The sequence below is a fragment of the Parambassis ranga genome, chromosome 19, assembly GCF_900634625.1.
Source record: "Parambassis ranga chromosome 19, fParRan2.1, whole genome shotgun sequence".
NCBI classification, from domain to species: domain Eukaryota; kingdom Metazoa; phylum Chordata; class Actinopteri; family Ambassidae; genus Parambassis; species Parambassis ranga.
Genome location: NC_041039.1, coordinates 10,391,944 through 10,418,360, shown reverse-complemented (window position 1 = coordinate 10,418,360; position 26,417 = coordinate 10,391,944). Strand labels below are relative to the sequence as shown.

General features: G+C 43.6%; 1 protein-coding gene across 3 annotated transcripts in view; it reads right to left on the bottom strand.

The window, feature by feature from the left end:
• raraa (retinoic acid receptor, alpha a) overlaps positions 1 to 26,417 on the bottom strand; it is a 116,321-nt gene that overhangs the window by 69,376 nt on the left and 20,528 nt on the right. The window contains exon 3 of one of the 3 annotated variants that reach the window (XM_028430378.1): positions 13,786 to 13,976. The exons of the other annotated variants lie outside the window; for them this stretch is intronic. The gene's annotated coding sequence lies outside the window, so the exon portion shown is untranslated. The remainder of the gene's footprint in view (positions 1 to 13,785; positions 13,977 to 26,417) is intronic. 3 annotated transcript variants of the gene reach the window in all.

Below are 26,417 nucleotides of genomic sequence, written 5' to 3'. Positions count from 1 at the left end.
CATAAAGAGTGCACCACGTGTGTGTGTGAGGTGATGGCAGCTGGGGGCAGTGGGACACTCTTACAAGTCTGGACCTCAGACCGCAGCTAACACATGTAAATTATTCAAGCTAGAAAGGCCAGCGTAAAGCTGGAGAGTCAGAGTCAATATTTAACACAGCCCTCGATCATCGGTATACTAAATGATGACAAAGAGGCACTGAAACAGTAACCTTGCAAGGCAGCTAACTCTCACTGAAATGCAAAACATCTGGTAAACAGGATAACATGGGGCAAAACATAAATGGTGTATTACCATTTACCTCATACGCTCTGATATGTATGGTAAATGCAAATACAGAGGATTTTCTATGCAAACTCCTTCATTTACATGTTGTGTCATTAGTAAACTACTTTCAAACATTTGCACAGCGTACTTGATACCATCTCAGTGTTATATTTCAGACAGAATCGAAGAGAACTGCTTCCACCTCAGTGATCCTTCCACCTGTGTAGTCTTAAGATGCTTAGAATCACAGCTTAGCTGAGGCCGAGGGAGCAGAAGGTGGGAAGATACTTCTTGGTGATGGCCAAAAAGTGTGGCGTAAGAGGGCTAAAGGGTGCTAAGTGCACATCTGGGATGGCGAGAATCCTCTGCCATTTTACCAAGGCGCTCTTTGGGGTAAATCCACTCAGAGAAGCAGGTCGGGTGACATTTCTGCCTCACCTCAGAAAGGTCAGCCTTTAATTATCTCAAATGCCAGCAAGCACTGCACCTACAAAAAAATAAAGCCAGGGACGTGTGTGTGTGTGTCAGGGAAGATGGTAGCCTTTTTTTTTTTTTTTACACAAAATTAGTGCAACTATGGCTGTCAGTGCAGAACTGGACCATCTGCCCACCTGCATGAATGCATCTAGACCCATAAACACGCACACAAACCTTCACATGGAAGGATACATCCTCTAACTGTGTCAACCAAAGTCACAGACTACAACTAAACTTGCCTGCCAACCCACTCCTTAAATAAAGAGTATCAGATGAAGACAGTTTAATCCCTGGAACATCAGCAACTTCCAGGAATGTGTAAAAATAGGCTGCTGGCAGAACAGGTAGACAGATTATTGGGTTATAGATAGTAGCCTAACATGGGCCAGTGCTTCTGCTATATATGGGTGAGCTATGTGAAGCACAGCTAAGACTGCTTTCTAATAATCAAATTACAAACTTAAGAATCAGAGGATATAGTGAGGTGCAGGCTCGGTTATTGCCACAAAGAATGTAGTTGGTGACAAAATGTTCGACAGAGAATAACACGCAGTGTTTGCTTTAGCGCTACTCACTGTAGCTATTCAGCTCTGTCAATATTTGCGGGGGGCTATGGTAACAGAAAGCACCCATACCCATATAAACACACTCGTACGCTTAACAGTCAGCCTCACACACACACAAAAACTAACATCCCTGCCCAGAAAGTCCCACTTGTGCTCAAAGGGGGTCGGAGAGACAAAGGGCTATAGATCATCCGTGTGGACAGCGTGCGGCGAGCTCCTTGTAGCCAGGTTTTTCCGGCATTTTTCTCCCGTTCAGAGAAAACACAGAGGGCTGGTCCCTATTGTTTACACAGCTGGCTCCATGGAAAGGATTGCTTAATATGAAATATGAAGAGAGAGGAGAGGTGAGAGAGCTGGATAGAAAAGAGGGAAGAAAGCCAAGAGAAAGGGGTGTGTGTGTGTGGGGAGGGGTTAAAGGGTAGATGAGCTCTAGATTGGGGGGAGGATATAGGAAGTGAGTAATTCAGATAGAAGACAAGGATGTATAAAAGGAAGAGATGAACAATATGGCAATGCTAAATCTAAAGGGAGAGACCAGCAAGGAGCAAAAAAAGAGCAAACAGAGCATGGAGCAGAAAGCACTGAGGTTTCCTAGTGGTGAGGGAGTCATGCCTCCTGCGGTCTGGGGTCTGTAGCACATGTTATTCTTTCCCAATAGCCACACACTTCTTCCACTCATTTAGTCCTGCCTCTACCAAACATCTGGCTCTGTCCTGACGATCTCTTCTTCTTTCTTCTCCAACTGTACACCTGGGCATAAACAACTAAAATCATTCTATTTAAATAAAAAAAATGCAAACATTAATGTTAAATCTTACATATAAAGAAAAAAAACATCTGGAGCCACAGATAGAGATGTGAGTCCAATCAGTTTTCTGGATGAAAATAACATGAAACTCATTCCAGGATTGTGTACATAATGACACAAGTACAGTGCTCAGATTAGTACAGATAACAATCACCATTGTTAATAACAATATAATAAATAGAAATAATATATTTCAGACTACAATGGAGTAGAGGTCGTATTTCAATTGAAGATATAGTTAGTAATAATTGCAAAGGTAGATAGCCTATTTCTACAACACAATGCAATGTTTCGATCAATGGAAGGGACTGGACCATGTCCAAAACCCTGCATTAGTGTGTTTGTCTGTGTGTGTGAGAGAGAGAGAGAGAGAGCGAGAGAGAGAGGGAGAGGGAGAGAGTGAGTTGCTCCCTCCACCAACATCCTTGTTCCAGTTAGAGGGAGAGGCCCAGCACAAATGAAGTCCACATTTCAGACACCAATAGACTCAACACCCACACACACACACACGTACAACAGTCACAGCTGTCATTTTTCATGCACACACCTTTACCGTACATTAACATGAGTGTATCCTCACAAGGGAACCAAACACAGCTGCCTCAAGAGGATGTTTCATTTTCCCTCAACACACAGTAATACACTGCGCATGCATTTTTATGTATGTGTGTGCCTGCCTATAACGTTGTGTCACCTTTGTGTACCTCTCCAGGATATCAGGCTAGTGTTATGCGAAGCACATTTCAACACAGAAGATCCAATGCACACAGAAGATCCAATGACACAAGAGCAAATGACGCACTAAAGCACCGGGCCTCTTCCTGTTTATACCACCACTTGCCCGCTGAAGGATCAAACAAGGACAGTTTCATAATAATAATACCATAAAAATAACATTACAGTATCTACGCACATTTTTATCTAAGATATATAACAGAAGATGCCATTTATATTGTATTATTCTTTTAAGTGAAGTGTGTAGATTTTGCATACCAACATGCGTATGTTGAACAGTGTTGTGGAAGTATGATTATGTTGGGATCAAATGTTGTGTGCATACAGTGCGTGTGTGTGTGTGTGTGTGTGGCACAAAGCCAGTTTCACTTGCCAGACTTAATGTCGGTGTATTTCCACAGGGCTTGTTAAGAGTCCTGTTTACAAAGAGCTAAATTCAATAAGTTGAATGATTGTTCCACAGTGTGTATCTGCTTTTTATGCTGACAGTAAAAATAGGATGCAGTGTGAAAGACGAGTGATAAGCTACCTCACAATACATTGCCAATAGAGGTTCTAGTAAATAGGCCAAGGGCAGACACTATGATGTTTTAGTGGTAGAATACATACGAATAACATGCAGACTATAGTCGGCAAGGCTAGCTACTCTCGCTGTCCTTCACTTTGAGAATTAACAACCCTATACTAAAAGTGGGCTATAGTAAGCCCACAATTGTAGGTGATGGCTCTACAGGGGGGGGGGCTCTTTCAACTGCTTTAGACTACCTTCTCTAGTGTCCGACTTAATCAATGTCATATTTATTATCAGGCACTTGACAACTACTAACAATTTCTATTCGCCTATGGTGTGCGTCCTGGTTTGTGTCCACATAGAGTATGAGTTTAATCCCGGCTTCTATACAGCAAGGTCCAACCACATGTCAATTAAAAGATTGACTTTTTTTCTTTGACTAAAGTGGTTCTGACTTTGAGACATCAACTCTGTGCCAAGAAGTCCTGGTTGAGTTAGAACAGATCCTGAGGTTTTATCAGAGTCTAAAACACTGAAGTACAGTTTGTAATACTTACAGGCAAGATTGTACAACAAAGTTATCTTGTCTTCAGCTGTCTTATCTCTGATTGCGATGATGGAAAGGTAAACAGTTGAAATACTACATTCACATTGCATCATAATTCACTATGTGTGCTTTGCCAGTGTTGCCCTTTACCAGATGACGTCTCATTATGTTGCAGGATAAGTTGAGGCGGGTGCAACTGTGTCATTTTGACAGAGCTCGCTGTGTTGGCAGAACCTCAGTAATCGACAGAGTGGCTCCATTTAAATAAAGGACTGCTCTTTTTCCCATAAAGTCTGAAAATTAGTCAGACTGTGTCCTTTGGTAAAAAGTAATCGCAGTCCAATAAACTAGATGGAGCCTTTCTTCTTATATATAGAGTAGGCCCAGTAGCGCTGCTGGATAATAGTTAATAACTTGCAAGCATGTTGTAGGCCCCATACTTCATTTTCATGCACAGATCTTTGTGCTTTTCAACAGTTGTTGTTCACAGTGAGATCATTCAGAGTACTTTTGCAACATGTTTGCATGTATTCATGTGTATTACAGTTGCACACAACAGCAGAAGGGATGCACAGGTTTGTGGGTCAGGCCAGACACAGATTAATGCTACCAAAAGGTGGTCAACATTCTATGACCTATCTAGGACCTATCCATGCATAACTAACTCCATGCATGTGTGTGTGTGATTGAGCTGGCCTAAGGTCATTGCATAAATTCCAAAGCCCCAAGATTAAGAATATACATTAGCCAAGTACACACACGTTATAAACACTGTATGTATAAATCAATGTAACATCTGGATGCATGTGAAATAAAAACAACAGCTGGATTCAGCTTAGTATACAGGCTCATATGACCAGAATGACCTTACAATGTGTTTGTGCATGTGCAGGCATGTGTGCATCTTTAATAAACCAAGCAAGATATGATGAAATTTTGACAGAGAAAAAGTGAGAGATGGTTATACCACAAAAAAATAGAGAAATACAATGATGAGCAGCTTCCATAGAGAGCAGAGAATGCAAACGCAAGCAAGATTTTGATACTCCTTTACTTCTGTAATGCATTTTCTCTTTCACTTTCTTACACACACACACACACACACACACACACACACACACACACACACACACACACACACACACACACACACACACACACACACACACACACACATTCTAGAAACAAATATCGAGCATATTCCTGCCTCTCTTCCCTTGCCTTTTCTGCAGGAGTCATAAAACTCACATTTAAAAATGCATGGACTCTATAAGCTGCCAGGCCTATCTATTAACTGTGTTATAGTGTAGCTGGCTATAGCTGCTGACGGCAGCCAGGGAATGCTGCTTTCCATTAAGGGAGGGAGGGAGAGAGAGAGAGAGAGGGAAGAGGAGAAGCAGGAGGAGGAAAGGGGATGAAGGATGAGGAATGAGGGGAAAGACAGAATTTACTCATTTTTCTCTTTCCCATGGCACTGCAATCTGATGCCTGGGCGTTTGGGTATGTGGAAGAGTGGGAGGCCCTGACTTCAACACAAAAGCCTGCATAAGTAAAGGTACATAATGTGTCTGTGGTGGTTCGCACACCTTGGCATGGGTCTGAGGCGAAAAGTAATTGATTCAAGTGTTTCTGGGAGATTTTCCCCAGTATCCGTAGGCGCTCACCAGATGACTATTGATTGGCTAATTGATTGATTGACATCCAGTTGACAGAGAGACAACAACATCATCCCTCTTCATATGAGCACCACTGCTGCCACCCTTTCCTTATACTTTTGTGAAGCAGCTGCATTAATAAGAAATGTTGCACATACATTATATGCATATCATACTCTCTCTTATTGGATTTTTATCAAACACTGCCTAATGGCTGCACAACAGTACTCACTATAGTGTCCTTGAGCATGACACCAAGCATCATTCCACACTTGATTAGAGCATCTGTTTAATGTCTCTGAATTAACATGTAAATGAGGTTTCAATGGTGAGATTTCAACGTGTCAATGTCTTCTTGGAGGTATTTTTTTCCTCTCTCTGCAGCCACACCTCTCTGCACATGTATAAGTCAAACATAGTTATGAAAATTAATGAGTTAGCACCAAAAGCAGTAGTGACACTTAGGAACAACGCTCCTGTCCCATTAATGGGCCATACAGACAATGCCTGTGGTATTTCAATTAGCAGACAATGGGATGACATGAAATAATGACATATAGGAAGAGTTGAGTGACACGTGTGAATGAGGCAGTAACAGCAGCAACCTATCCTGTTAATGGACCATTGTGGTTGGGTGTAGACAATAGGAGTTAATAGGAAATGTAAAATTATGATGTAGGCTCTCTCTAAAGGGGTGAGTGACACCTGGGAGTAAAGCTGTTACATCTTAATGCACTGCTGCCACCGGGATGAATCAGCTCTGCATATGGGAGGTGGAAACCATCTCAAGGCTGCTAATAGCCGCCACTGTCAGTCTCACATTAACCTTGAGAACAGCCAGGGGACTCTGTTAGCCCTGCTGACCTCTCTCTTTCACACACACACACACACACACACACACACACAATTGTGTTCTGTCCACATGTATGACTAAAGGCCAGTGTGTATGTATGTGCACACATGTCTATCCCTCTTCCTGTGTCTTATGAGAACCATCAGTGGGATTAAATCAGTCCATCACAGGCTGCTGTAACACCATATAGGCTGTCTGGGCTCGAATGAAATCACCTAAACCTTTTTTCCTGTTGCCCCAGGGGTTAGGGTCCACGTAGACTAATAATAACACTCTCTGAGCTAATTTTGCATGCACAGATGTGACACACCAACATCTATACTGCCTACTTACCTAACCAACAACATCCTGCTGCACCTAAAAAAATACAAGAAATTCATTCCTTGTAAGTCAGACAAAATAAAAATGCCAAACAAAATGGAATCACTGTTGACCTTTGCATTTTGGAAACAACAACCACAACCAGAGGCTGGTTATGTTTTCCTGTTTGGTCTAAACGACACCAAGTATCATGTGTTGAGGCATGACTAGGCAGGACAGGCCCATGTGTTTTCAGTCAACTTTCACTGACAGCAGCAGAGACAGATTGTGGAAGATACAGCGAGAGAGGCCTCGAGGAACAAAACGGAGAATGAGCAAGTAAACAAAAAAGAAATTTAGAAAAATAAAATTGTTGGGATGGCTGCCTGGAAACGAGTCAAAGCTTGATCAAATACACTGACCTAATTTTCTATTACCTCCTACAGAGAAGAGAATCAGAGCAACAATGTAGAGAATGTACTGAAATAAGGGAGGCCAACATTTCTGTGTTTGTAAAAGAGACCAGAGATATCACCGTGAACAAGCAGATCCCACACACCATGGGTTAAATGGAAGCAGTATGACAAACCAGCAAAATATTCCATGAAATTATCATGTAATAATTAGAAATCTGATCGGAAACAGGAATGAAGCAATCTGTGTTTAGGTCCTTTGCTTTGTTGAGGTTCTGAGGCTTTTTAGTAGCTTTTAGAAGACCGTCATTCGAACAGAAAACCTTCATCTCCTCTCCACCTGCACTACCTGCACTAATACTGATGGTCAGTATAGCCGAACCAAATTGCCATCTCCTGTCTCCTTCTACTTCCCTCTCTGACTGTGCTCACAAACACCCATCTTACGACACTGCAAAAAGCTTTTAAAGGGCTAACATTTGTGCTTGAGTGGCCAGAACACTGTGTGCAGCGCTGTATCTGCCCACTGCTGCATCCAGCCCACTTGTAGTAGCTACTGTGCTACGGTGACTGGACCGGATGGATATTTATAGAAAGCTGCTGACAATATCCCGTCCCCAAACGGGTGTAATCGTATTATGCAGGAGGTGCTAAAAGCCTTGAGTTGGGAAAGCACATCACTGGAGGCTGAGACACACAAGCACCATTCCCTGGGAGTCTTAGAGGAGGCTTAGAGGCAGAGTGAGAGGACCAGATAAAGACAGCAATATCTTCAAACTCAACATGTGATGGAGAAAGAACCCAGAGAGAAACATAAGAAGGAGGGATCCTCTAAGGTTCAGAGGTCACAAGAACAGTTGAGATGCAAATTTGGTTGAGAATATTATTTTGCCGTGGGACGGTGTAGTGTTGGAGCAGATTGGAAGCTCGATGGCTTTGACAGTGTTCAGTATCGGCAGCTCTGAAGGTTCAAGTCGGCCATGGCGATGATAGATGAAAGGCTGAACTTTAATCAGAATGGCGCCTGGAGCATTTTCAGGGAGGTAAACAGGTTAATCAGTCAAGCCCTCCTTCCAACCTCCCTCTCATTCTCCCCTACTCTTTCCTCAGCACATGACCACTTCTGACACTGGCACGCCATTCGTCTATTTCCCATCAGCACCTCGCCCTTCTCCTTTCCTCCTTCACTATACTATCCCCCCACTTATTTTTCCCCCTACCCCTGCTTCACATCAGCCAGTCAGGCAAACGACCCCCCCTCCCCACCTACACTGCAGCCCATATCCCACAATCATATGAGTGTTCCCTCAGCTCATTTAATATCTCAAAGCATCATCCCCCATAAAACTATGAGGTGGGAGGAGAGCATTCTGCAGAGCATTTTGCATTATTGCCTCTCCACTAGCCTGTATCATGGGAGGTAGATAATCTGTGATCATATCTAAAAAAGCTCCAAATATATTGTGCTTTAATCTAGTGAGGCAAAGAAAGGAGAAGAAATAGCAGCAGCAGCAGCCAAGCATTATCCATTGTTTCTGCTATTCCAGGAGTTTATTTATTAAAATGGCCCTGTCGTACTGTCTATCCAAGAAACAGCAAGGCGTACTGTCCTGGAGAAACTTGTGCAACATCCTGAACAGTGCCAAATTACTGCACGCCTGACCACCGGACATTTTAACTACAACGGCAGGAAAAAAAAGGAAAGCAGGAACTAAGAACTCCCATGAGTTTACAGTCTAAGCCATATTCTGCCTTTCCGTCATCCATCTTATCTCATCCACACAAACTCTGTAACAAGAAAAATAAACGATCAGTGCTAACAAACTACTTTTTTGAGCTGTTGTGTGAACTTTACAAAGCCTTAACAGTTGCTGTGGACCGAGGCCACATCGGCTCTACAACCACACTGTATTCAGGCAGTTGTTGGGACTCGGGAAGCAACATCTTATTGTGTTGTCTGGGATTCCAACCACAGAATTTGGTGAGTAATCAACAAGGGCCGCCTCTCGCCAAGACAGACTTCACAGACGGTTGCCACTTATTTACAAGCTTGGCGGTCAGACTCTGGTGTTGAGCGTCAATCAAGTTGGCCTGATAGTCCTGGATGTGTTTGCAATAAGTGCTCTTCTTGTCCACATTTGTCCAGGATATTGCAAAAGGATGCTTGTTGTGAAATATGTGTTAGGAAACACACTTTAACAAGTGGGATTACAGGAGGGAACACTCATTTGTGGAGCGTGTTGTAGATTCTCCAAGCATGTTGGTTTTATATCCCTTCTACACCTCCTCGTGAAAAAGCTCAGGATGCTCGCTTGTTTAATGGTGTGTGCATCCATGTTGCAGTTGGAACAATATACCTCAGAGGGAGGAATGAAGCTAATAATGATAGTTCAATGCATAACTCACAGTGGCAGTGGAGGAGGAGGAGGAAGAGGAAAACAACATTGCTAGCATTGTCTTAAAAAACGCATGAATGTATAGAGTTGTGTGGGAGTTAAAAGAAAACAGGTACTGAAAAGTGCCCAAAGACACTCGTTATGTTGTTGGGCAGCAGTTGTTGGAGTTGGCAAACACACACACACAAGCATACAGAGAAATGGGCACACAAACTTATGTAGTACATGTAAACAAAACATAAGCTGAACTCCTAGAGGGCCACAAGTCCCATGTGAATTTAAAACATCACATCCTTCCTCATGGGATATAAATATCAAATGCAACATAAAGTACTGCGGTCCTCCATTAGCAGTGGATTAGCGCTTCCAACCCACTCACACACACACACACATGCTGCTTTTTGTGTTATTTTCCCCCCAAGGCCACGCTCCACTTCCCTGCATTCACTACAGTTTCTCTCTCTCTCTCTCTCTCTCTCCTAAGGGAGTGGTGGTCAAAGGAAGTTGGAGACACTGATTTGCGCATGCATGGATTATGAAACCTCTGTTTCCTGTGCCTCATACATACACACATACACCCAGAAATGTAAGTTGATATCATGTTCAGTGCAGAACATTCACTGTGCTTTGGCTTCACAGCAGAAAGCTCAGTAGCTGAGTAGTTAGTGTTAGAATGGCTTCTGACTTCATATTATGTTTGTGAAGTTTGTGTTTCTCTAGGAGGCAGTCTATTCTCTGACACTAAAGAAGCTAATATTTGTATTCCTAATTAGTAGAACCATAACTGCGGGCCAATTTCATTGCAGCTCTAACTAAAATGGGATTTTCTTGCAACACCTAACTGGAATTTGCAGCTTTGTTAAATTCTGAAAAATGCATGGATTAATTCAAGGTTTGCTATTGGGATGTTGTGTTGGACACAGACAAACATTCACCTAATAACCCTGTAAAGCATCTGGAAATCTCCACAAACTAATAATGCATGGCTGATGAAGGCTGTCAGAGTGGCAGTCCAGCTGAAAGTGATTTGGTGGGATGAAGAGAAAAAGCTAGAGAGGAGGGGCAAAGAAAAAAGAAAATATGGAGGTAGATTTACACATCCATCAGACCCCTCATCTCATCTCTCCTGTGATCTGCATGAATTTGTCCTGACAACACAGGAGTGTCACAGAAAGCACCTCCTGACCCATGTGCAAAAAGGACACAAACATAGGCACAGCAATGCCAGAGGAGGGAGGGAGCAAATGAGTAGAGCAAATAAAAAACATGGGGACATGGGGAAAAAACTGATGAAGGACAAATGAAGACTCCAAGTGAGCGATAAATGTGAAAAAGGGTGAGTATGAGGAGAAGCAAGAGGGCATGAAGAATATGGTGAAAATGAGGGACAGCTTGAAAGCAAGAAAGTAAAATAGATGATGAATAAAATGAGGGGAGGAAAGAAAGAGGACATGACAGTAGAATACAGAGAGACACACCTTGTCAAAAAGATTGAGAGCAGAGGGGAAAATGAAACAGAGAGGAGTGCAGAGAAAGAATGAAGATAGAGAGAGTGAGAGAAGATGAGAGGATGCCTTATTTTCTTCCATCTCAATTTGCACAAAACTTTCATTACCACCAATTTGGGTTGGGAGCCGTAGGCTGGACCATTAGGCGAGCCCAGCATCAATCAGCCTAATCTCCCTCCCAGGCCGCTAAATTACAGCGCCCAGTTGCTTATTAAAATTTGTCGCCCGTCTCCCAACACCCAGCACTGCTGGAGATTAGACAGGGGCCCCCAGACAAATCTGTTCCAGAGAAGGAGAAGAAGAAGAAGAAGAAGAGAAGGAGGAGGAGTGTGTGTGTGTGAGAGAGAGAGAGAGAGAGAGAGAGAGAGAGAAGGAAGTACAGGGACAGTAGGAGGGGAAAAAAGAGAAATGCGCTTGCTGAGACAGAGAGGATCAGAGTGGGGAGATGATCATCTGGTTTGATTTATACACTCCTGTAGATCTGGCATGCATGCACTCACACACCCATTTATACATCCCAATATACCGCGTACACACAAGCACACGCTCACATCCAAATGCACCTTTCCATTCCTTTCCACGCACACTGGTAGAGAGAATGCAGGGTTTGCAACGCCTCCCGTTGCACACTCAATCAAACCAGCAGCCAGATAAGACGCATGATGAATGGCGTAATTGAAGGCGGTGGCGGAGTAATGCTGCATCGCTCCGGGTTTGAGGGGGTAGGGGTGGGGGAGTTATTGAGGAGTGGGTGATTAGCCTGTAGGATTTATTGTTATTGCCCGTCTTATTAAAAAATACTAAGACTGTCTGCCTCGCCTACTGTAGCACACCTCCAGTGACAGAACGTATAGGGCCTTCTACCTCTGGATGGATGAGAATGCAGCAGGGCTGCACCTATATGGATTCAGGTCGGGGAGTGCTTTGATGTCTGCACATATCGCAGAGCTGTGGCTCCGTTATCCATGTAGGTTGCAGAGTGGAAATCTGCTTGTCAAAATGCTGTATGAAAACAACCCACACATTGATTCACACTCAGGAGTCCTTGGTGTGAAGAAGGGCTGGCACTTGTTCACTTTAAGCATCAAAAGCAATTTGGAGACAGAGAGAAGAAGAGCATGTGGACTGACAGAGTGAGTGTTCGCCTGTAGGTCAGTGGGTAAAAGAGGAAAATACAGCAATTGTACTTCAGGCTGCAATGCACTCAACAGATCAAACACTCTTCTTCAAAAGCTAGAAAAGGTCCTTGACAGCAGTCAGCCTGTTACAACACCAAATCTCTTGCTCCCTGAAAACATGCTTTCACTGGCTGTCTCCTGACAGAGCCTGTGCACAGGGATTTCTTATAGCCATCTGACCATTTGTTGGGATCTAATCTGTCTTAATCGATCCTGACTTGTGGCACATGAGGAGATGATTTCAATTAGTGTGGCTCAGGATGTTGCTTTTGAGACACTCTGCCTTTATTACAGCAGGAGAAATGATCCACTGTAGCACCACAGCACTGCAGCGTTGTTTACTCCAGATGCACATTCCTCTGTGCTGGTAAACAAGTGACTCTTCTTTTATCATGGGGAAATATAATGCGTTTGATGTCTTCCTGGATAACATCTGCACATGCATAGTAACTGGGGTAAAGGCAGGTGGGAATATATGTATCTATGTTCTGACAAGTAAGTGGAATAAGTGTGTAATTTCGTAAAAAACAGTAGTGATACAATTTATAGTGGATGGGTTGGGATTTTTTTATCACATACAGTAGGGACAGAGGCAGGAAAATATGAAATAATATCATTATATCATCTCAACAACAAGCAGTCTTTTTCAACCAGCAGTCCTCTTGTCATAAGGAAGACTTAAGAAATTAAGTCTTCAATATAGTCTACATTAAAAGGTAGGAAGATGTGCCAAGCAAGACTCTCACACAGGTAACCTGATTCTCATGAAGAGCGAAGCCACTAAGGTTTCATTTTGCTCTTGCTACTATTTTGGACAAAACTTCAACTTTGGCATTAAAATGTCCTAAAGAAGATCTGACAAAGCATCTTACGGTTACTTTATATTGCCATGAAAATGAAAATTATACAGCTAAACAAAAGAAAGGGCAGATTAAATTGGAAGAAATGTTATCCAAGCATACGTCGAGACAAAGAGCATAAACCCTCCACTACATGCTTTAAAGACCACATATGTTTTACATATACTGTCCTATGACCAGGAAACACACACAATGCAATGAACCCTACACAAATACTAGAAATCAACCACTGTAGCGACACACACACACACAGAAACTCTGCTGCACACACTCTATAACCAAACTGGTGAAAGTGCAGCAACTGCAAACAGTGTGGTTGTACAGAGCGTGTCCACTTTCAACACACACTGACACAGTAACCAGTGCAGAGAAAACCACACATACACACACCGAGCCAACTGTGGTCTCAGACAAAGCCCAGTTACCTGCTATAAATAGAGGAGAACCAAAGCTTTGTCTGAAAGACAGATTAGCATATTACCTACAGAATTCAAAGACACACAGGCTGGCAGACATGTTGCAAAACTCTTCTCCTTACCTGTGGTTTGGATGAGTTAGATTTTAGTTTGATACATTGTTGTGGAGTCAATCAGCTTTGTTTTGGTATATAAAACTCAGTAAATGACATTTACTGCCGTTGCAGGATGTGTATATGATTTATTAAATCAGTTCAGCTCAGGAGCTACTGCTATATACAGAGAGTGTGTCTACCTCTTGCCAGCAGCCCTGTGTGTTGCTGCTCAGACTGATTGAGTGGTGTGCTGTACGGCCAACTGGGCTTCCGGCTGGTGGACTGCCTGCATCGATTGCTCGGACAGGCCCTTCTTCTGGCACACAGACAGAAAAATAGAGAGACAGATGACGAGAGGAGGAGGAGAGTGGAAATGAGCGGTGTAAAAACACTGCAAATAGAGAAGGGTAAGAAAGGAGAGAGAGGAATGAAGGGAAGGGAGAAAAAAGGAGGAACATTAGCTTAAATGAAAGTTTATTAGCTGTATCAGTCAGTCAAGTCTGATGGGGTGGGGGTTTAGCCCCAGGCTCTACATCCTTCCTCTCTATCTTTTCTTCCTTCTGCTTATGTGTGTGTTTGTGAAGGGAGGGGTTTCGGGGGGGGGGCAGGCATGACGGGAAAACATTAGGTTGTTGGCGACTCGCCTGTGCACCAGCCAGTAATTGGCTTGGGTAATGGTCATGTCCAGACAAATGGTGTAGGCCTTAACCGTGTTACGAGCAACCAACTGCTCTGCCTGTATTCACAGCATAAGAGCCAGCACTGCTTGGATACCAAATGGCTGAAGCGTGTGTATGTGTTTGTGTACTCACAAAACATGTGATTTACTGTGTACACAACATTTTTTTTCTTCTCTCCAACATACAACCAATGCCTTCTGCATGGCCTGCACATGTGATTCATGACTTGCTTACATCTTGTTTGGGAGACTGTGCTGCGATAAGAAGGAAAAAGATGGCAGCACAAGCCCCGCTCACCTCGAGGGACAAACCGACATCTGCTGTGTCCTCCAAACAAGTGAATGATAGGATATAAAGCAGGAAGAAAGAAAGAAAGAAAGGAAGAAGGAAAGAAAGAAAGAAAGAAAGAAAGAAAGAAAGAAAGAAAGAAATTGAGGGAGGTGGAGAGGGAGGGAGATGACAAGAGAGAGGGAGTAAGAGGATAAGTTCCATTTTTCATCTGTCCCTCCCTCTGCTCTGCATCACTTCGCCTTCTGTCTGACGGCAAGCTGAGCCACTAATGTCCATTGTGTCTGGATGGGCTGCAAATACATGTGTGTGCTGGTATGGGTGTGTGCGTGTGTGTGTGTGTGTCCCTTTGTGTGTAGTTGTCTATTATTTTGTTGATGTCACTGAAAATGAAACATTACTTCAACAATACTTCCATATTAACTATGTAAACTAAATAACATGCATGTATGTATGTGTGTGTATATGTGTGTGTATGTGCACACGCATTGTGGCAGCCCCCTCAGCCATCTAGCTATCATCTCCTGCCAGACAGGCCCCACCAAGCCGACCCAGCTGGATAATGAGATCCATTATGATTTACGTGCCAAGAGGACAGCCAGACAGAACAAAGACATGTACACACACACACACACACGCAGAGTTCGGTATACATGTCAGTGTGTGTATGAATGTGGGCTCTCTATCTTGTACTGTATGTGCTGATGTGTGCTGCCACTGTTTCATATTTCAGCTTCTTCTCTATGTGTGTGTGTGTGTGTGTGTTAGCTGTTAGTTGCCTGTAGGGCATCCTGCAGTGGGTCCTCTTTCAGCCTGCAACACGAGAACTCAGAACATTTCTCCCTCTCTCCATCTCTTTTTTCCCCCTCACACACTTTCCTTCCTCATGTACCCCTCACCTGAAAAAAGCAAAACTTGCTGAAGAATAAGGAGTTTCAAGCATAGCATATACGCTCCATCTCTACCTCATCCTTTCTCTGTCTTTCTGTCAAACACACACATAACAAAAACACACAAGTTGCTCCGTGCAGGCAGAAAGCAAACAGAGAAGGTGAAGATTACAACTATGTGCTGCATCAAGAGGACAGACCGCACATTCTCTCACTCTGATTGATAAGTGCCTCTGCGGCACACTAGAGTCAGCCAGGGATTTGTTCCAAGGTATTTGTGCTCGTGTGTGCTGGGATTTGTTAGTGGAGAGCTGTCAAACATATTTTGGAGGAAGGAGCAGGCCATTGCTTCATTGCGACTTCTTTTTTAGTAATGGGGGCGGTGTTCAGCTAAGAGGAGGAGGGAAGCAGAGCAAGGGTCAAATTTATTGCCAGAAATTCATCTGTAGTCAAGATGAGTACATGCATGGGAAACCTTGTCATAAATATGTCCTACACAGGAACAGTGTTATGTGAATGATCAATGATATGGCACATGCATTAGTAAAGAATGAAACTATGAGAAATCATGATCACGAATCCCATTGGAGAAATATGATAAGGTAATGCTTCATTTTCTGTATTTTTTTGTAATTGTGTCTACCGGTTATACTGAATACTAGCTTTGCATAATAAAAAAAATCACTTTGTTTCTAAACTTTTCAATGAATTTAGTTCATTAATTTAGTTTGTTAAGAGTATACTTAACAAACTAAATTATATATCTCTTTGCTTCTCTCTAAAACCTCTATCACACACTAAGCAGCCCTGTATCTTCCTACTCGCTGAACTCAGCGCCCAGAAAACAATGACGGGATTCTCTGTTGTTTCTGCTTCATGAAGTATTCAAGTGACGCCAGCTCAATTATAGGCCTAAATGCCAAGATCAAGACTAGGGAGAGATGAAGAGAGATTAAAAGGGACAATGAGAGGGCCAAGGCATAAAGGAGGAGAGCTGAACAGGCCAGAGAGGAGAAATGGACAGCATGTAGGCAATGGAAAACAAACTAAAAAGAACAGGTGGTGTGCAAAAACAAGAAGAAAAGATGAAGGCTGATGAAGGGTTACAAGAGACACACAAGCAGTAGGGCAAAGAGACGAATGCCTGTTAAACACACACACTCCTTAGCGGTATGTATTTCCATCATCATCAAATGTGATCAGCGCTACTGTCTGTGAGCCAGTCACTTGGCCGCTATAACCACCGGTGGTATAAGCACATACACACAAATGCACACACTCACACAAACACACTGAGGGATGCTTTTCACAGTAAACCCCGAGAAGGATCTGACATGTCTGGTTAAATTAAAAGGTCAAATAAATTAAATAAACATCAAAGTCTTCTAAAGAAGGCAGCAGCAGCTCAAAGGCTGCTCAGCTCCCAGGGGTTGACTCTAAGAAAATGAAGAGCACCATAATCATGTATTAGCTCTGTTCTAATTTAAAGGTTAATTCCAGATTACTTATTGTCATAATTTTGGTCATCATTTCAATGATAATAACACCGCACTCATGGGCAGGTAATAATTAGTAACACATTGTAAATCCTGCAGTGACGTGGGATTTGATAAAAGTAATTTTAGCCAAATATTCTGTGTGTCGTATGGGTGGGCCACGCTGCAACTAAACCTCTCCACATGCACATATCATCACCATCCTCTGTGCATTTCCTGACATGTTTTTGGTTGCAATAAAATTCCCATCAATGCAGACAAAGCATTCATCTCTTTCCATGGTTAGCCACTCTCTCAACCATTTGTCTTTAAGTTGGTATGTGTGTGGGAGCGGAACCCACAACCCCACTGTTGTGGCATGTCCCAAGCTCAGACCCACTCAACATTCAACACCAGCATCAAAACTTAAAACACATGCTCTAACCAAAATAATTCCCTCTAATTGAGCACCAACAAAACAACACCGCTCCTCAGATCTTGCTGTGACAAAAACCTTACGTCAATATTTCTCCAGCAAACTAAACTTGGGTCCCCCCATCTCAATCCTCCTTAACAAAACAGCTCTTCGTTCACACTGGTGCCAACCCTAATCACTTCCCTCAGCGCCAGGTGGTTCTCATTGACTCAGGCCCAGCTCTTCTGCTCGGCAGGACGCTTCGCCAGAGGAAATTGGCTCGTCTACACACATTTATTGCTCATGAGTTCTATCGTAGTGAGTCGTGCAGGGCCTCCGATGCAGCCGCTGGACTTTGTTCGGGCTCTTTGAGTGGCCTGGTTCGCGTACGGAAACAGCTGCTGTGGCACGCACTCCACCATCCCAAGAAACAATTAGAAACACCCTTTTCCTATTACTTCCCAACATTAACCACCATTGTGTGGAATTAGTGGCAGTCTAAGGAATAAGTGGATTCTAATTCATGCCCTCCTTTCATGGGCCGCGACTGCTGCAGTGGCTTTTCTCTGCTAATGAAGAGGATGAAAGAGAAGTGTTAATCAAACTGAGCATCTCATCTATGGTAATAAGGAGCAGAAAAGAGGCCTTGGAGTGGCTCCCTAGTGATGTTTGTGTGAAGGCTGGTAACACATCTGTTACTGAATTCAAGGTTCTGATTGTCACTAAAATAAATAAATAAATAAATAAATAAATAAATAAACTGACACATGAAATAATGTGTGTGTCTGGGCCTTGTTGTCTAATTGCTTAGCTTCACCCCAAAGGGATGAATGCCCCACTCTGGACCAATCCCTCTCCGCTAGCAGCCTTTCATCGCTCCCAGGCTCTCTCGCCTTGGACCACAGTGCTAACCAGCAGGGTCTGATTAGATTTAAATGTCAAGAGAGATAGGACAATACAGTTATCTTCCAAATTATGGCCCATTAAAGGGCCTAAGCAGTGTGCCTCCCTCCTCAACTAACTAATCACCAACCAGATTCATCATCTTACAGACTGGGGCATAATTTGGGGGGCTGTGGTTTCCCCAGCTTCTCACTTTCTGCGTATGTGTGTCTGCACATCACACCATGAGCAAGGGCATCCAGGAGTGACTGTAATGCATGATCAGTGTGTGTGCATGCTGTATGTGTGTTGCTCCAGAGGGAGCTGCTTCAGTGCCCCAGGCCAGTGTGCCATTAAAGGGAAAGAAAGGGAGAGATAGTGCATGTGTGAAAGACAGAGGAGAGGGGCTCCTCATTTAGACAGCAGGAGTGGCAGGCTGTGTTACTACTGCAGCCAGCAGACAGACAGACAGACAGAAAGAGGAGGACAGGGACTGGGATGCTTCCCATCTGCCTCCTCCTAATTCACCTGCTGTCCTTGGGGTGTCACAAAACCCACATGCCAAACAATCCGAGTCTCTCTCTTCTGGTGTGTTCTCTTACATTTACATTTTTTCACTGCATTTTTCTCCACATTTTCCACCTTTCGACACATGCTGCAATTTCTTGTCTATGTTTAAGTTATGTTCCCTTCCTACCCCTAAGAAAGCCATCATTGATCTCCAATGCATTTCAGTTTTCATGCCACCATCACAGAGGAGGCAATGATGGGATGGTGGGTCCATATGAAGGGAGGAAGACTTTTATGTCAAGGTGGTTTCCTCCATTTCCTCACCTCTCTTCACCACTGTTCCATTTCCTGCCCTGCCCACCTTGCAGCATTCATCTTCTCTTCTTCTTCTCTTTCCTTTTTTTCCCATACACCCCCCCATCCCATCCCATCTCTTACCTGATCCTTTATCTCCTTCCTTCTCTTTTCTCCTCTCTTATTCAATCCCTTACTCGTCTATCACAGAGCACTCATATTCATATTGGGCTCTGACTTCAAACCTCCGCTGGCAATTTACACACAGATGTGCATTAGGGCCCTTGACGAATGGCAACACATTATGGATTGCCCTATAAATAGCCACTGTGTGTCCTGTAAGAGCTTTTCATTACATAGAGACATTGTACAATCAATATAAGCCCCCCACCTGCACTGCTGAATCTAATTACCAAAACGACCATTGAAAATGTACATGTATTTTTAAGATGATGAAAGCTGGCTTTCCAAAATGAGTAGTCTTTTTAAATACAAGAGCACAAGAGCTGATTGAGATGAGGAGAACAGGTTGACAATGGAGGGCGAATAAGGAGAGGCTCTGAAAAGATACACTGCACACACAAAAGCAGAAGCATACCATCCTGCCCTAACTCATACAAATTTACAGTAGATGCACACATTATGTTTCACAGGGGCCCAGCTGATGCTCCATGGGTGCCACTAGTCTGAGCCAGGCACACAGCAGAGCTTCATATGAGGTACAGCTGTAGGTAGAGTGGAGAGAGCAAAGAGAGAGAGTGTAAAGGAAAGAGAGAGAGAGAGAGAATAGGAGGAGCCCAGGGTGTCATTTCTCTCTCTGTCAGCTCCCTGCCTCCCCCATCCTCCCTCCCTCCACCATCACCCCCTGAGATGTGGATGCTTCGCGGGGACAATTACCGACTGACACTTCATCATGGGCCGCGTGACAGCCGCTGACGGCCCTCGTCCAAACAAATGATGCTGAGGTCGAGGTTGCGGGCCTGCCTTCGAGTCTGCCTGCCTGTAGCCCCGCTGCATGGCCCTGGACTGCATTAGCAAGCCACACACACATACACACACTGAGAGAAAAAAAAGCTTCATTAAAAGAGACTCCTCTAAACCAACCACATCCTTCCTTTAAGAAAAACACATTTATCAGCAGTGGGGGATGGTGGGTGAGGAGTGGGGGGCTTTGATAGAATGATGGAGGATGGTTGGGGGGGACTACAGTACTGTCAAACCCCATCCCCCTTAGGTAAAGGGAGAGCTCTTCATCTTTGTGAAGCACACACAAAAATACTCCCCAACTCGCCACACATACAACCAATCAGATAATGGGGTTAAACAGCAACTTAAAGAGCCAGCGAGGCAAAAAAGGCAATAATCAGCACAGTGACACCAGCATAATTAACCCTGGGTCTTTGTGAAGCACTGATAACAGTCCGACCCTCCTGCCTTCAAAATTCACAAGCACAGTGATCAACTCATTCCTTTGCCTTGGGTTGAGTGTGGCTAAGTTTAGATTCATAAAAGTAGGTCAACTGCTAAAAGTAAAAAAAACGGGCAGTGTATAGTTTTTAAGTAGAAATCATAAAAGAAAGAAAGAAAGGCAGAAAGAAAGGCATGTGGAGGACCTGCTGATAGCGGTCCCTTTGCTCTGAGTCTGAACCTGCAGATTATTAAATGCTGTCTGTGATCAGGGCCAAAAGAGGCAAATGAACATCAACTGAAGCAGACATCAAATATTTGACTAACACTGAAACAACACTTGGTTAAAAAACCTCTCTGAAAACACTCACTAGAATGTAAAGGAGGGAAGAGAAACCCAGAGACAGCATAAACAATGAAACATTTATCAAAGCAAGACATCTTCTCCACGGCACAGCCTGACTGCTAATGCAGGTGGCATTGCTGCTGCAGTATTCTGAGATGCCACTGCTAACAGGCGATGAGCTAATACTGTGTGCTTCAGGTTTGTGAAATCTCAAGATTACTGGCACTAGACTCTGCGGATGCCATATGCTATCTCTATTTATTATCGCATTCTTTTCATTCATACGTTTCCCTATTGGTCCCCTTGATAATGTGTCTCTTATGTCTTCAAACCACTGCACAGTACAAGACAAATATAAGCAGAGCTGATAGCAAAGGGGTGGGGGTGGGGTGGTGGGGTTTAAAAATGAAGGGCAGCGGGGGAAAAAATCTGAGTGAGAGCCATATGTCATGTTGGAAGGGCCCCTGAGAATGCTTTCAATCTTTCCGTCAATATTTGGTGTGCAGGCCTGTATACGCCGTCATTAAAAAGGGGACGCTTCACTGTTTATTTATCATACAGACACATGGCTGACAGCTTCCTGTAAACAAGTCGTATGTTTATATATGTGTGCGTGTACGTACGTTCACTGTATCATTTATAACACGCACTCCCCAAAGCAGGGTCTCTCACTGTCCTTTATCTATGAAAATAGATGGCTGTTGCTCAGTAATGTGGGGAAGGAGTGATGGAGTTGGCCTGAGTGTTTTCTGATAATGGCGGTTATAGAACTCATCGCTGTGTACAGTGTAAGGAAAACACATTATCATTATGGGGTTAGAGGACGCATATGAGGCGAGCAGGAACAAATGAAGTGATGCTCTACTTTCCAACATGTTTTATTTGCCTTATCACTGTCAAGGTTAAGACTTAAAAAGTGAATGAAGTTGTAAACCTTGTAAAGGAAGTGTGCAGATTGTTCAGCTAGGAGGAAATAATGGTCGCAACAACTCTTAGGGAAAATGTTTTAACATTCCTTGCTAGAAGGCCAACAAACATCTACTGGGTGATGTAAAATGTACTTTATAGAGGTTCCTTTAAGTGGCAAAGTATAACTTTCACTGCCAAAAGAATAAACTGTATATACAGATGGATGACATGACACCTCCCCAAAATTGAGTGCAAAAGACTTTGCACTCTGTCCTCTGGTGGCTGGTTGAATGGGACATAAATCCAACTAAAAACTAAAGCTAGTTTTTAATCACGTTGATCTTTGTTCACATTTTTTTTTTCAATACAAGTTATTGTTGGCTAAAAAGCAAAGCTATGCAAAAAGCTGTGAATACTCGATGACGCGCACTTCAAGTAAGAGCAGGTGAGTGTGCATGCATGCATCCTGGCTAACTGACTCACCGAGAAAGACAAATGGCTATAGCAGGGGGCCGTGCTTGACATTTAGGTTTCATGTGGTAATGGACATTGACCTGCTGAGGTCAGGCCTGCCAGCGAGGCAGCAGAGAGGCCCATTCCTGCACAGGGCCCCATCCCTGTAACTAGACACTAGCAAAACAGTGGTGGACACACACAGACATACGGACACAGACACACACACATATAGTCAGTCACTCACTCAGTAAAGAGGAGGACATCCCAGAGGCTGGACCACATAGGTGGGGTGTCATTTTAGAGAAGAGACAGATGTGTTTGGTATGTGGTGTCAGCAGCAGCATGTACTGATATGAAGGTTATATGTGTGTGCATATATACAGTACATGCATATTGGCCTCTAAAACCGCAGCAGCAGCCCTCTGTGGTACTGCTGAGTACAACAGTGGTAGCTTCTGTTGTTAACGGAGTGCCCTGTGTTCACCCAACACTTGGCAACAGGAGGCTACTTTATATACTGTTTGTGACAGCTTTGTGGTAATAATGGAGCCCAGGCCCCGCAGTACAAGTGGCATGCTCAGTCAAGTGAGACTTTGCCTAACAGAACACACTTACACACATACACACACACCAGGCAGCCTTCTTCATGCCTAATGAGACCACTGGGAGAGTGGAGAGCAGGAGGCAAGGAGAGGGAGATGAGCAGAGAGACGATGGGAGAAGAAGTGGAACAATGAAAAAGGAGTAAAAAAAAAAAAGAACACACCAAGAGAGAGGAAAAGAAGCAAGAGGACCGAATGCTCTGACTTTTGAGGTTTGTGACTGGAGAAAGGAGAGGGAGGTAAGAAGTGATGACCTGGATTGCTGCCAAAGGAGTGAGAGGAAGATGGGGGGAGTGTCAAAAAGAGGAATGTGAGAGCGAGGGAGTTGACGTACACCTCCAGGCTTAGCAGCGGGTGGTTATGCAATGTACACAACGCAGGAGGGCAGGGGGGGGATCAAAGACATGGAGTGCATACATAACTAAATCTGACGTTGTAGTGCAACAAGAGACGATGAGCAGGAATGTAAAAAAACACAGCAAAATTACTGAAATATAAAGAGTACAGACTGTCCCTGAGGATGCAGGGAAAGAGAAAGAGAACATTGGGTACTGGGTACACATTGTATTAGTACATTAAAAGTATAAGCAATGACCAAAAAAAACAGAAAGGCAAATCATACATATGCTCATATTGCTCTCTACTGTAGCATCATCTGTTCATCCAGCACATTCCTCCAGGATTTCGAATATTGCAACTTACACACTTCTATGACAAAATGCCTTCATTAATGTCAGGTCAAACTGCAAGTTGATCAGCCTGCCACCACTTGGGAGTCTACATGCCACTGCTAACCCCTCAGAGACCCCCCTCAGAGAGGACTGTGACTCTGATGACCAGCTATAAATTCTGTATCTGTCTGACCAGACCAGTACTTACTGCCTACTTGAATTCGGTAAACAGGTTTGGCAGGAAAACGCAACCTCTTTCACTCTCCACAATAGAAGAGGAATGCAAAGTTAGACCCATAAAATCACACTAAAGGATAATATATCAGATTAAAATGTTCCTTTAAGAGCAAATAGACATTATAGGAAGGCAGTTCGTACATCATGACCTCAGCTCATATAATATTGACTCAGTATACAAAGGTCTCCATTGAAAGCCAGTAGAATGGCTGACTGCACCAGTGCCATATCTGAGCACTAACTGTTATTAGCCAATATACACACTTGGTAATAATTCCAGAGGAGACATGTTTACCTTAGGCAGCAAGTGCAGCCAATTAGACCATCACCCACACACACAAACACTTAAGTATGACATGAATGTCAAGCCCTGCCATTATGAAGACAACTAACAATAAAAATCTCAATGCAGTCACAGGAATAATATGCCCCGCTATCATTCAATAAGGCAGTTCTGCTCTATGAGACTGTCAGTGGCACAGTGCTCATTCCTGAGGAGCCTGCAGGCAAGCCACAATACTCAGGTGCTGAAATGTCTCTTCGCTACATTAAAATCAGTAAATATGTGCAATTTCACACTGTGAAAGGAGGAACTGAGCCTGAGCAGAAGGATATCTTTATACTTTAATGAACATGCTGTGGCTACTATAGTGCAACTAAATCTTGGTTACAAACAAATGCTGTAAAAGGCAACATATTTGCACAGGACTGTACATTTTAAACTCGTTCACCCCTGCTCCTTTTTTAGCTGTACAATTTAGTGTACAGAAGGCTACTTTATCACAGTATGCAATATATCAGCGACTACTGCCGTTAATTTCTCCTGTCTTTCCCATTCTCTCTCTCTCTCTCTCTCTCAGGGGTTTCCAGTGGCTGTCCAGAGCACACGTGTTTTGGTTTACCTAAAGTGGAGCCCTATCTGAGCCTGGGCTGGGAGCAGACTGTGGGCTTTGTCTGTGGCACCATTAATCAACTGTCCTTTAACAAAAACAGAAAACCAGATGAGAGACAAAGGGAAGAGACATGGGGGGTTGGCTGTTATTTAGGTAGGAAAAAAAGGCAGAGAGGGTAAAAAAAAGAAGGAAGAGAGGAAAGAAGGAGAGAGAGGGGGGGGTGCTTGACCCAGATCCAGGCCTTCAATAAATCAAGCAGCAACAATAACAAGCAAAGTTTTCATGTGGTTTGACTGATTAATCAGTTTTTTTTTTCTAAAAACATAGGAAGCGCGGGAGTCTTTTTCTATTTTTTTCCTGACTTGTGGCTCTTGAGACTGCAGAGTTACTCTTTTTTATGTTGAATGTTTATGTCTTCATGCTGCAAGGTTTTAGACATGGAGGCACGAATTGTTCATGGTTTAATGAGAGTAAGGCCTTCACTTCATGGTGCAGAGGGGCAATTTCACTGAAGGTCTCCAGCTACATTAATGGAGTACGGGAAGGTTGACAGAAAGCTATGGACACACACATTCCTGTGCGCACACACAGACATAATGAAGGACGAGGCATCAGGCCCTGGCTTCTTTTTCTTGAGAAAATAAACAAGCGCTCTTTTACACACACACACACACACTATCCACACAGCGACAGGATGTGTAGCAGCCCTCTGAGACTCTTTGCGAGGTGCCGATCGATGGGCATTGAGTGTGGACAAGGAGGCCTCAGGATCGATAGGGGGCCATTACAGAGATGTGCCTACTGGGACACAGGAAAGGGGGTGGTGGGGTGAAGATACATCTGGGGCCGTTGATGCTGTCTTCCTCACCACATTGGTGGGAGGTTTTACTCCAAGTGAGGACTGGGACACACATGCACAAAGCAGAGACGTGGACATGGATTACCTACGCAGTTAAAAGGAGTCACATATTGTATATGCATATCACACACACACAGTCTAATGGCATCCCAGGAGACTTGTGCCACAACAAGTGCTCATCTTTATTGCCTTTTATCATTTGGTGCCACTTTCTCCTCCTTTCCTTCCATGTGAACCACATCGTCACCGCAGCAACCTGCACTGTGCCCCGTCAGTGGAACAGGTTGATCCTAAGTCTTCTGTCACCCTCTTCTCCTCCACAGGGAGAGCAGTGACTATTCTATTCTCTCACAACCATGAACACACACACACAGAGTTGGGAAAACGACAGCATCATTACTTCCACAAAATGTCTTGCAGGCAGTGACATAATCCCCCAGCACTTCCTGTTTTACATGTTCTTGCAGCTGAAATGGCTTGTGGGAAAAGACTCAGCTGGTGAAGATGTATATCACCTAAGGAAATGAACAAAGCTTTAGTCAACCATGGCCTGTATTCAGATTAGCTGGGTTATAGAATATGTTGAAAGTAGAGATACAGAAAAAGAAAAACAGACATACTGTAAAAACTACAATCTACTTACTTTGTAACAGCATTAACAGACTTATTATATGACAATAGACACAGATAAGCTAAATCCTGATGAGAACAGAAGCAGGAGAAGGGTCTCCTCCTCCTACTCACCACTGCCTTGTTTTCTGTGGCCCATCTCTACCAGCAACGCCCTTTAAAGATTGGTTGAAAATAGTGCATTTGGATGATGTTATGGAGAGAAGGGCTATTAAAAGTCAAGCAAATGCCTTTACCAGCGCTTATGAAATTGCGCTGAGGTGCCATGTCGACTCCTGCAAGTGCTGTCCAAAAAGCTCCTTCTGCGGCCGATCAAAAGGAGAAAAAAGTGCACAGACACACACACACACTGGGCTCAGCTAGCAGTCCCCATTGGTTTGGAAGGCCA